The sequence below is a fragment of the Euprymna scolopes genome, chromosome 26, assembly GCF_053919585.1.
Source record: "Euprymna scolopes isolate OS-2025 chromosome 26, ASM5391958v1, whole genome shotgun sequence".
Lineage (NCBI taxonomy): Eukaryota > Metazoa > Mollusca > Cephalopoda > Sepiida > Sepiolidae > Euprymna > Euprymna scolopes.
In genome coordinates this window covers 104,944,692-104,957,673 of record NC_136507.1, presented here as the reverse complement: position 1 = coordinate 104,957,673, position 12,982 = coordinate 104,944,692, and positions in this window count along the sequence as shown.

Sequence of the window (12,982 nt, the reverse complement as noted above, 5' to 3'; positions counted from 1 at the left end):
CCAAATTACTTCGTTTGTTCTCCTTGCTTCCATACGCTCGTGTTATTTTATAACAATGGCTTACCAACTCAACTGTGCAAGTTTCCATTAAAACGAAATTGCCTCAGTCTATCAGGATTTCTTCTTCCTTGCACAAACACCAGATCCAATGGTTTCAGCATCGTTTAAAATGTCTTTGTAAAATGTCTTTATTCATTACTTTTCTTTGATTGAGTGAAGGTGATGCACACACGCAAACTTTCTGTTTAGCGTTTCACAATTGCTTGAAAAATTTCTTAGCAAAAATGTTTATTCTTTACTTTCCATTATTGTGGAGTGGAACCACATTCTTTTACGTCAATTTTTGTGCTTTTGAGCATTGCTTTTATGTCGGTTGGGACCTCAATTATTAACTTACCGACCACTTTATAAAGCAAGACAAAAACCGAAATGAGCTCAAATCTGTTCTGGTTTTGTGCCGTATTTTCACTGGGCAACGCCAGTACACAAGTCCTGCTAATTTGTTATATATTTTGTTTCTTTACTATTTTTTCGTTTTGTTGTCAAAACATATCCCTTCCAGCTATATTAAAAAAATCTATCGATTATCATGGAAAAGAAAATTTGGATAAAATTTTTTTTTTTTTTTTTTTAATCCTGCATTGTGTTATCTGGTTTCTTAACAGATTTTCAAATTTCTCATTTTATACTGATGCAATAAAATTGTACCTTTAGCAGCTCATTTTGTTACAACTACGAGGCATTAAAAAGCAGTTTCTTCAACAAGATCAGAAGAAATTGACTCCCTCCAAGATCTCAATAATGAAAAAAAAAAAATGTCTGTATCACTCTGAGGCAGGCTCATGATGCCGAAAATTTGCATAAAAAAACCCATTTATTAGAAAATATTTTTTTAAAAAACCTCCTGTATTGTGTTATCTGGTTTCATGGAATTTTAAATTTCTCACAAAATGTTTTTTCACCATATAATTTGCTCAATGCAATTTTTTTTCACTTCAAACAAGGCATAATGCCACTTAGACGTAGGAGTCAACTATTGAGATTATGTCTACATTAGCACTATGTAGGGAGTTGAGCAGCAAGGTGTCTGTTCACATTACATTTAAATTTCTGCAAATTAGTACAGTCAAAAAAGCAGGAAGCATGGAAGGAATTCCAAAGTCTAGAAGTCCAAGGGAAGAAACTAGTAGAGTAGAAGATTTTCTGGCATCTAGGTACCTCAACAGTGAAGGGGTGGGATTTTGCCAGAGGCAAGAGTATGTACACGGAAGGAGCACGAGTGCTTTGAATTCATCACAACGCAATCCATTTAAGTATTTGTAAAAAAAGGCACAGGGATGTGATATTGTGGTGATGGGACAGAGGTTGGAGCTTGGCTGATAGTCTCAAGTTTAATAGTTACTCCACTGCTTTTAAATACATTTGATTTGCTTCAACAACACACTAGTCATCCAAAAGGAACAACTTCTTACTCAACTGAAGACATTAGCAAGGAGGTCTGTCCACATACAGAACCGTATGAGTCAAATGCAGGCCAGACCACAACAAAAAACTAAAAGAGGTGTTAAATGAAAAAGGATTAATCTATGAAAATAAATATGGAAAATAGTTTGTTTTAAAGAGAAGTAAATCTAATATTTGGAAAAGAGTTACGTCCCTTGCATTGAGCGAGCAGATTCAATGGCTAAATGTTGGAGATCGCTTTTCAAGTAATGTTTGTCTTATAAAAATACTAACAGGGAGACCCGCTGTTGTCCGGGATTGAATGAGTATCAACAAATGTTCACATTTCCTATACTTTTATTGTCATTGAAATCTGTGAAATCGCTCATTTGTCAATCAAATCGATTGATTGCTTGTTCTAGTCAGGGACCCACCATGGTGCATTTGGAGGAAACTTCATATGCCTCCACAGTCAGGTGTGAGTAATTTTCTAGCATGGTAGAAGGAGTCCACTTTCTTTGCTGCATGCATTTATGGATTAATTATTTGAAGAGAATGTGGTTGAGATAGGCAAACGGATCATAGAAGATTTACTTTGAACTGTGGACCAACATCAAAATATGAGTTAAATATTACGCTGTCCAAGAAAAAAAAAAACGTTTTATTCTTATTTTCATTTCATTCCTATTATGTTTCAGCATTTTTTCTTTTTTTTTTTTACTAGGGGTCACTATTTATCAAGGCCCAAGAGCCACTCAAAGATAAGGGTTGATGTTCATCAGAGCACATTCCATTAAAATACTTGTAAAATAGGTACTAGGATGCAACATTGTGGCGATGGGACAGAGCTTGGAGCTTAGTTGATAGTGCAGGACCTATAAGATTAGAGACTCTTCTTTGGACCCTGTCCAAAAGGGATAGACTAGTGTTTGGTGTACCAGCCCGTGTGCAACAATACTCCGCACATCTGTGAATGGTGGCTTTGTAAAGGTAGACTATTTGTAAGTTCACCTTTCACCTCCTATTCTTCTTCATTGTGAATTAATATAACTGCGTCACTTGTCATGGGCGGTCAAAATAACACCTTTTATGCGACGTTGTGGACGCAAGAGTTGAATGACTTGCAAAAAATGTCAACGAAAAAACAGACCTTCGCTGTAGAAAAGTGCCCAGTCGAGGGTGAAGGAATTAATGTTTTTGGCCAATTTTTCGATATTTGTCGTCTGAAAGGTCGAGCTTCAAAATACTACCAATCTTGTGAAAATCCGTCGCCTCTGTCAAAAGTTTAGACAAACATACAAACATACATTTAAACAGACAGGTGAGATTTATATTATAGATTACCTGCCAACTGATGATCGGTAATGGCGGAACTTGGGTAGGGTTTGATTATTTAAAAGCATGACTCAACAAGAACTTATTTACATTAGATTTGAAAACGACTATGTTATAGTCAGCTGGGAAGCATCCCAGCAATATTGTGTTCTACAGATAGTTCTAGGAAAGAAACTTTGCTCATGGAATTTTCATTTAGTTTTAGGCACTCAGAAAACATTTGAAATTCTTCAGATTTTTTTTTTTAAATAGCCTTTGTTAAAAAAAAAAAGTACTGCTCTATTAAACTTTTATCTTTTAAATAATTTGACTTTGCTTAATTTATTTAAACAAGAAAAGTTGAACAGACATTTTTCACTTAGCAATAATTGTCGGGGAAAAAAATACAATCGCCAAAAGATACACGTTTCATTATTTCTAGTTGCCACTTGGAAAAAATCACTCACAAATGCGACCATTTCATTCGCAACGTAAACCCCTGAGATGTACAGATTAAGTTGATAAGTCAGTAATAATCTATAATATAAATCTCACCTGTCTGTTTAAATGTATGCATGTATGTTTGTATGTCTGCCTAAAACTTTTGACAGAGGCGACGGATTTTCACAAGACCTGTATCATTTTTAAGCTCGACCCTTCGGATAACATATATCAAATATCAAAATATTGGCTAAAAATATTAATTCCTTCACCCTCAACTGGGCACTTTTCTACAGGGAGAGGTCGCTTTTTTGCTGATATTTTTAAAGGCATCCCCTCTTTTCAATTGGCTAGCTTTAATTTAAACATTCGTCAATTCTGGTTTGGCGATGGGCGCAACAGCCAAAGATCTTATTTTTTTTTTTTTTTTTTACGTTCTTTTCCTCTTTTGCCGTATGCATTCGAGCCTGCCTGCTTGCCTGCCTACTACCACTTTTTTTTTTATTGCTCAACACACGCTTTCAAACACCCAGGCAATGCCGGGCATCCAGGCTAGTCATACATAAATCATAAGTTTTATGATGTTGGTATATTAAATTGTCTAGTGATGAGAAACCAATAAGTCTCAGTACAGACCAATAAGTCTCCTGTGTGTCATGAGTAAGTTGCTGGAATTCATATTAAAGAGAGAAATAGTCAACCACCTCAGCAGAAATAACCTTCTTAGTGACATGCAATATGGTTTCCGTTTTGCAAGATCTACCGCAGATGTGCTAACGGTTATATCTCATAGGATTAGCGAATCTCTTGACAAAGGCTTCCTTTCTAGGGCAATTGCTCTTAACATATCAAAAGCCTTCGACAAGGTATGGCATAAAGGCCTACTTCACAAGTTTTCCAGCTACAGTATAACTGGAAATGTTTTCTCAATCATTAAATTATTTCTCTCTGATGGGCTCATAAGAGTAGTGGTCGATGGACAAAAATCGTAGGCCTGCAATATAAATGCTGGAGTCCCTCAGGGGTCAATCCTGGGCCCAACTCTCTTCCTGATCTACATCAATGACCTCCCTACACACATACTTAAATCATTCGTTGACATCTATGCTGATAACACGACCATCTACGGCAACACATCAAAGGCTGTAAATGACAAAGTTCTCTCTGATTCTCTCTCCTCTGATCTCGAGCGCGTGGTTCAGTGGGGGAAGATGTGGCTGGTTACCTTTAATACATCTAAAACCAAACTCCTATCTTTACATCATCAACGCTCTGATCCCCAGCTGGCATCAATTGAAATGGATGGCTCTGGTCTAGGAGAAGCCCCATGTTTTGAAAAGCTTCTGGGTTTGACCTTTACTCCTGATCTGAAATGGAACACGTACATCAAGTCTGTTGGCAAGGTCGCTGGAAAGATGGTGGGATCCTTCTACCGCTCCAGAAGATATCTCACTACTCATGCAATTCTCTATCTATATAAAAGCCAAGTAGGTCCAAGGATGGAATACTGCTGCCATATCTGGGCAGGAGCTGCTAAAAACAGCCTATCCTGCCTTGACAGAGTACAAAATAGACTTTGTGGCTTAGTAGTGGATGCCCTTTTCTCTTCCCTGCAACCTCTCTCCCACAGAAGAGTCGTTGCGAGCCTGTCTTTATTTTATCGTTATTTTCATAGCAAGTGCTCGTCTGAGCTCCAATCTATGATCCCCCTTCGCCAATCTTTCACGAAAAACACCCGTCTAGCTGAATCCACTGTGAAAAATTTCCCCCACTCTTTATCTGTGCCTAAATCAAAACGCGGAATCCATGGACAAAGCTTTTTTCTTAGAACTGCACGCCTGTGGAACTCTGTTCTGTCTGCCTGCTTCCCACCTGACTATAACCTAGATGTCTTCAAGTCCAACATAAACAAATTCCTGATGAACCGCCCCCTTAAGTAGACACTTTATTAAATCTCCACACTAACGTACTGTACATGCAACAACCCTTATCCCTGAGTGGCTTCCGGGCCTTGATAAGTGGTGACCACCTTGTAAAAAAAAAAAAAGAGAGTATGAACAGAAGAGATAACAAATAAAAAGAACAAATTAAAGTCGTCTTAGAGGATGGGTGTATAATCGGAAACATACCTGGTCCATCCTGTAGCTTCCTGTCAAACAAAACCAAAGAAGAATGAATCAACAAATCAAGTTGTCTTTTCAGCAACTTTATTCTGGATGTTTCCTCATTGGAAAGTTGCAACACTGGTCCTAGATTTTTATTATCAACATTTTCTGACAGTCAATGGACCGTGTGTGTGTGTGTGTGTGTGTGTGTGTGTGTGTGTGACTAATGACTGCCGACTTTCCTCTCTGACTGCAAACTCTTGACCAATTTCTACATGTCTCTCAAACTATCTCGTTATGTCATTAATAATAATAAGCTCTATAATAATAACAAGCTCTATAATAATAATAATCTCTTTAATAATAACAAGCTCTATTTACTATTTGATTTTACTGAGCTTTTACATCTGGTTAGGATTACTTTATAATATTTTTTGAGTTTACTTGTATACTTAATTGAATCCTTTTTTCATTAAAAGTTCTGTTCTGGTTGAACTTTTTTATCCTTTCTAGATATATTCAAAAAAGGAACACATTCCTCTCTCTGCTAAAAATATCCCTACCACACTCAACAAAAATACATTGATAATTTGTTCAAGTTTTAAACATTTTCCTAAAAAATATAAGATGGAAAACTTACCACCATGATTTGAACATTAATAACAAATCAATCAACTCTCACAAAAAACAAAAGAAGATTGAAACATCTGCAGCTCAATTCTACAGACTAAAAACGACTGCCCACCCCAAATATAATCCCTACCTCGATGAGTTCGAGAATTACATGTTAAACTTAGTTAAGAAAATTAAATTTAAAAAACAGAAACACCAATCACAACTTAGTCACCTGAAAAATTAATAACTTTACCGAAAAAGTTAAAAAGATATATTCGTCCCTACTGAAAAACCTAAAAATTACTACAGGGTGACCAAAAAACAAACAAAAGCTAAATGGAGGCCATCTAGAACATATGCTGTAGAACGGAGAAAAAAAGGCCAAAGACCCTGGTGTTTTGATGTGATGTTTTGAATATAATAAACTAATTATGACCAAAGTTTCATTTCATTCAGACAAAACACTAAAAAACGGGGCCTAATTAGAGTTTGAGCCCGTTTTTTGGGTCACCATGTATAAACTTGACTATCCTACATACAAAAAACTTAATAAATCTTAAAATTAGTCGTTCTTAACACGTTAAATTCTATTAATTTGGAGGCTAAGACTGATTTTAATGAACATTCATAACTTTACTGAAATACTTACTCTGGGTACCCCTAGATTCACTCTTAAGAACCATAAACCTAATTTTCATGGCAATCCATCCATTAAATTAATCTGCCTATCTCGTTCTGATTTAGGCGTGGTAAGTAAAAAAAATCCTAGATAGAATTATCTCCTCCATAAAAGAAAAAGTAAGCCTTGGCAAAACTCTGATTCCATAATTAATTGGTTCTTTGCCCTTAAAAATAAGCAGTTCCTTAATTTCATAACTTTTGACATTAACAACTATTACCAATCAATTTCTCTGATCCTCTTAAATAAGGCAAAAAGAAATTCTGACTTAAATAATTTAGAATTTAAATTCCCATAGGCAGAAGATCCCTAATACAATAACAATAAATATTGAACCAGAAAAGACATCCCCAATAACTTTGATGTTCTAATGGTCTTCTGATTCTGCCTAGGTGACATATTTAATAGGTCTTTTTTTTACTAAAAGAACTTAAATACCAATTTAAATACATCGAAGGGAGCCTATATAGAGATGACGCCCCATTTACCACAACAGCCAGGCCAAGAGAGTACAACAAAAACAATTAACAAAATACATCATTTCTTTAATAACTTCAGCCTTTCTATAGTTATCGAACAAAACAAAAAAACTTCAAATTTTGTAGACCACACTAAATCCTAACACCGAGGTATACAGCCCTACTATAAACCCAACCTTACACTCTTATACATTCATGTCCTCTAACCACTCTAAATTCAATTATAAAGTCTATAGTACCATCCGTCTCTAGAAGAATTTCTCTTTCTGCTGACAAAAAACTTTTAATCAAAATGCCACCTTCTTCAACAATGCCTTAAGGAATTCAAGATACAAAGAAAAAAATTAAATACAGCCATCAGACCCCCTGTTGGCCATCTGAAATCTGTAGCCACACACAATATCTCACAACAAATCAGTTCAAATAGCAACATCTACTGCAATCAATAACAATGAACCACACAATATACTATAATCCGAACTAACACACTAATCATAACATCCTTAACCCATCCAACCACCTTAGAAAAAAGAAAAATATTTGGTTTAATCATCTATTTAGCTCAAATGTCAAAACAAATATACTTAAGGAATTGTTTTATATAGCACAAATCTCTTTCAAGTATTCACATAGATATAGTTCTATTTTCAATAAAAACTTAGTAAGGCTTTCTTATTCAACTATGCCTTATTTAGCACAAAAAATTATAACATTCAATAACAAAAAAAATCATATCAGCCCCAAAAAATTTGTTTCCCAATTAAGCCCCAAAACAACTGCAACTGTAACAACAAGCAAAATTGCCCACTCAATAATGATTGCATCCGTAGAGATGTTATAGGTTCATGCAAGATCATTGCGCTATCCCATAATTCCCCCACAACAAACACAAATATTATGTCATTAAGTTCTTCCTCCATCAACCATCTGATAGAATCACTGATCCAATAAGCGCATTAAACAGGCTGCCTATCATCAATCCTATAACTAGTAACATTAATAACAATAATCTTTACAATCATCCTAACATTCATAATCCTAACGATTCATAATCCCCTTCCAAGCACTTATTGATCCGACCAATGAACAAAATTTAAACTATCTCCCAATATCAAACCCCAGTGCAAATTAACAAATTAATAACAGGCCCCGAGCACCTAGTAAAACACACACATATATCGGCATTACTATAATTTTAATAAAGATAAAAATCTCTAATCACACATCTTTTAACAATCAAAATTCTGATAATAACCAAGGAACATATCTAACCACTTTAATTAAAAAAACTCAAGTCTCAATTAAATGGGCTACCCTGAAAAAGGTTAAGTCTATGTCATATCAAATCACCTCTGCCTATCCGAAGCTATAACAATAAGTACTTCCTCCAAAGTAGCAATATAATAAACTCTAAAAGTGAATTAATCTCCCATTGCAAACATAAGATCAAATTTAAATATGGCTAATTTTAAATTACATAGCTTTAACATTAACCCCTTAGATACATGATTTCCATAAAATTATAGATCTCTTTTATGCACTTTCTCAGCACTTTATATATAATTTTTGTTTTAGGTCCTTCTCTCCTCCCAGTTTGGCTGGCTTAGCACCTGAAAACTTTGTTGAAATGTATATGTATATGTGCATGCATGTATATGTGTGTATATCTGTACCTCGTATGTATATATGCATGTGCATGTACTTATGTATGTGCATATGTGTGCAGTTTTTAGTTTATGCATTATAGCAGAGCCTGTTGGTGCCGGCCAATCTCCCCTAGTTGTCATTTTATCCCCCTATAACTTTTAAAATCTATTACAACTTTAAATTTTGTATTTTCCTCTCTAACTTTTATTTGATAATTGCCCCCCCCACTTAAATCGCTGTTGATTAATTAAATAAACTTTCCAATTTATTAGATAGATACCTCTTAATAATAAGCTCACAGCCCCTAAGTTAGAAGCAATATTAATTATAACTACCCAGTGCATTCAATATAATAAGCCTTCATCCTGTGATCCTCTTCTGATAATGTTGTATATTGAAGAGGACAGATCCCGGCAATTAGAGAAACAAAGTAATTAGCATTGAAAATAATATTTATTAAAGGAGAATGCTAGAATCGAACTCAGTGATCAAAAGTTAAAAAGAATACAACAAGTTAGGTCAGAGTAGGTAGAGTCGGACAATGTAAATTAAGGAATGTCCTTGTGTTGCCAGAAACGTGTTGGAAGCAGATGCAAAATCCATGTGAAAAAACATTTACATGTTTGAGCACGTTCTGATGTCACAAAGAAAGATAGTTCAATATACATAGTTAAATTAGGGTTTGAAATCAGTTCAGAGCAGTTGGAGTCAAGAGTTAGGGTCGGGAGAGTTGGCAGTTGAGAGAGGAGAGTTGAGTTAGTCTATGCCCCTTTCAGAAGCAAGATGGAAAGGAACACAAGACAATGTAGTAAATCTAAAAGGCATCGCATTCCACCATTTGATCATCATCATCACCAACTGGAATAAATGTCTTCATGTTATTTGTAAGCCTTTGTCTTTGTCTGCATTTCAACCGCAAGATAATGTGTTGTCTTCGTCTTATAAAAGACAATATAATAAACCCCTTCCAAAGTTAATTGTATCCCCCTCACCAATAACGTATCTCCCCACCGACTTAAAAAAAACTGTCCATTACATATTCCTTCACATTTCTCTCAGTTTCCTATTAATAATATGAACTCTCCAAGTAACTGTCTCATCGTCGTCGTCACTGTGTAATTCATTATATGTCTCATCCTTCATTATATGACATCTCCATTCTGCATATCTCCGTTATGAATCCCCCAGTATGCTACAATAATTCCGTCATATCATTATCTGTCTGGGTCATCTTGACCCCTTTTCTGCCCTAAAATTTGGATCACAATAACATCATTTTGTCTGTGTCATTGTGACATTGTCTTTTCAGTTCTTAAAAATAGTTCAGTCACGATTGATTTTTATTCAGTTTAATTTTAGTTTAATATTGGCCTCGACAGCGTGTTAAAACTCCCCATTTCGTCACTTTCCCGACAATTTCTCATTCTTTTTATAAAAATATTTCAGACCCATTTGTGACACAGAATCCTGCTTTTTGGATTACTTGGGAACATCTTCCATTAATCTTTGGATTCTTTATTTTTACTGATAATTCGGATTTTACCGTCTTTGGGCTTTCATTGATTTGAACAGTCATTCACGTGAAATTATTTTTCATTTTTTCCCCACTTTGTTAAGTGTTGAGGCATGATGTTGAACAAAGATGGCGGCAGTGAATCAATTCAGTGAAGAATCAAAGCAGTCATGATCTCGAGTGTTGAGTAATTCTTAGTAACAAAGATGTTAGCAAAGAATCAATGCAGTCACAATTCAGTCGACTCGAGACGGAGGTTGACAGCGAAACCATTGGAGTCATACCCTCATCATTAAGAATCAAAAACATTTTAACCCGTCTGAGCTCCAATCCCTCGTCCCCCCCCCCTCGCCAATCTTTCACAAGAAACACCCGTCTGGCTGAAACTACTGTCAATAATTTTCCCCACTCTTTATCTGTGCCTAAATCCAAACATAGATTCCATGAGCAAAGCTTCTTTCTTAGAACTGCATGCCAGTGGAACTCTCTGCCGCTTGCCTGTTTCCCACCTGACTACAACTTGGACGTCTTCAAGTCCAACATAAACAAACTCCTGACAAACCGCCCCCTTAAGTAAGACACTCTATCAAAACCCCAAATACTAATGATTACTACAATACTATCTCATTGATTACTGTACACGCAATAACCCTTATCCCTGAGTGGCCTTCGGGCCTTTATAAGTGGTGACCCCCATGTAAAAAAAAACAAACAAAAAAACACTTCCTCTGCTTTTCACCGTTTTTCATTTTGATGCTAGTATGATCTACACCATACTTGCGGTTTCATTCAAAACTTTACAAGCAAAATCTGATTTTGCATCTTATTAACTCCCCTCCTCTCATGAGAAGGAAAGTATTTCTTTCAAAACTCTGTGGATTAAGGACAATGCATTTTATTTGTTTCCTTTCTCAAAAATAAATATGTTCTTGCTAAAGTGTTTTTCAACATATTTTATTCAATTCTTGTACTTATATTTCATGATTCTTTAGGGTGGGGTGTACAAAATTAAAATATTGCAATCATGAAGGGAAGAATTTTATTAGTCATGATTAACAGTAAAATACGTAAAACACGTTTTTAAAAAAGGGGGAGGGGAGAGGAGAAAAATAAATTCTCATTAAAAGCCCCGTCATGTGCAGCAAACTTCAACACAAACTCTTTTTCCATTCTGAGTCGTGCTCACTCTATTCAATCTAAAGATGTTGGAGACTATTCACGTTCGGTTGAGGAGGCCCTCTCTAAACAGAGAAATTGTCTCTTAGATTTGAGCGTGATTAACTTCTAGGATCTTAGAAAGTATCATAACGTTGCTTTATTTTAATTCCCTGTTTTGGTTGTTTTTTTTTTCACTCATGAACAGAACGCAACATAACTTTATTTTAATAATGTACATATTTCGATTTTCCTTTTCAAATCCCTCAATACAGCTTTGAAGAAGCGAGGGCGAAACTCGACAGCTGACTCTCTTCTCCCCCCCCCTTTTTTTTAAACATGCTTTTTGTATAATAAAAATAAAAATAAATCAAATATATATATATATATATATATATATATATATATATATATATATATATGTGTGTGTGTGTGTGTGTGATTTATTTTTTTATTTCGTGAGTTGCTAATAATTTCTTTGGATTTTTAAAAGCATTTAATAGACAATAAAATTTGCATAGTTTTTAAATAAATAATTATATATATATACTAGCAAAAGTACCCGTCGTTGACTGGGTTCAAAAACAGCCTACAAAAAATGGACTCTGATTTATGAAAGTATGATAGGTTATGAAAAGGAAGGGTTGTAAAAAGATAGCTTCGAATTTGGGGGTATCAAAACTAAAGCAAAATATGATGAAAGTAAAAATAAAACAGATAAACCCCATAATTTATTATACCATACCTGTTCACACTGAAACACTTATCATAATATTCTGTGGATCTATATTAAAAAACTTTGTTAAACTTTGTGACATATTTCCATTCTATGGAGGTCAGGCACGAAAGAACACTCCATAATTTTATTATACCATATTTCTTCAAACTAAAACATAATTATAAAAGTATGCTTACGCAGATAGATATAAAAAGTCTTTATTAAAGTTTGTTCCTATTTCCATTCTATGGAGGCCAGGCGCGAACGCAGACCCCACAATTTTATTATACCATACCTATTTAAGTTAAAACATACTTATCAAAGTATTATTATGTACATCTATATAAAAAACACTTGTAAACGTTTTTTTTTAATTTAAAAATTTTTTATTTCCATACTTTGTAGACCAGGCGCGTACACAGACCTCACAATTTTAATGAATCATCATTATGCCAGATCAAACATACCCATTCCTGTGTCTTGATACATCTTCTATTCATTATATGTGATCAGTTTTCTATAATAGTCAACCATATAGGAGCCTATTTGTAACCATACACACACACACACACAGACTTCAGCTTTATATATATATATATATATATATATATATATATATATATATATATGTATATATATACTAGCAGGACTATCTGGCGTTGCCCGGGACCACAAAAAAGATAAAAGTAGTTTTAAAGTGTTACATCTTTCCACTAAAAACTTTAATCTCTCTCTACCTCTCTCAAACCGTCTCTCGACCTTTCTTTCCCCACCCCACCACCGTTCTCCAGATTATTCCCCGACAAACGAAACCTAATCTAGATGATCCCTAAAAAGATTGAATATTTTTTAATTTTAATCTTAGATATTATT